The following is a 387-nucleotide window of genomic DNA, read 5'->3' on the forward strand; positions in this document are numbered from 1 at the left end:
TTCTACTGAAATCACTCTGAGTAACTTTTGGCTATTTTCAAAAGTAAATTGACTTCAAGGATGAAGATGTGATCATTGACAGGACATTTAGTAATTTGCCACAGGTTCTGAAGAAAATTCCAAAACAGGAATTCCCAAAGTGCTCTGAGTAATGGCAGCATCCTTGGAATAAGGGTGTAGGTTCCCAAGGTGACTGACTGACTGGAAAGAGGCAGCCTCATTTGGATGTATAAATGCTGGTAGGTTTTTTTTTTCTTTAAATCCTGTTACATCATTCTTACTGTTTTTATCTTAACATGGATGGCCCCTGGAAAAAATAGCTAATTGAGAAGATCCAATAATCTGAATGTCTTTTATATTCAATTCTATAAAGGCTATTATATTAGT

Source organism: Propithecus coquereli, unplaced genomic scaffold (assembly GCF_000956105.1).
Source record: "Propithecus coquereli isolate 6110/MARCELLA unplaced genomic scaffold, Pcoq_1.0 Scaffold25, whole genome shotgun sequence".
NCBI lineage: Eukaryota > Metazoa > Chordata > Mammalia > Primates > Indriidae > Propithecus > Propithecus coquereli.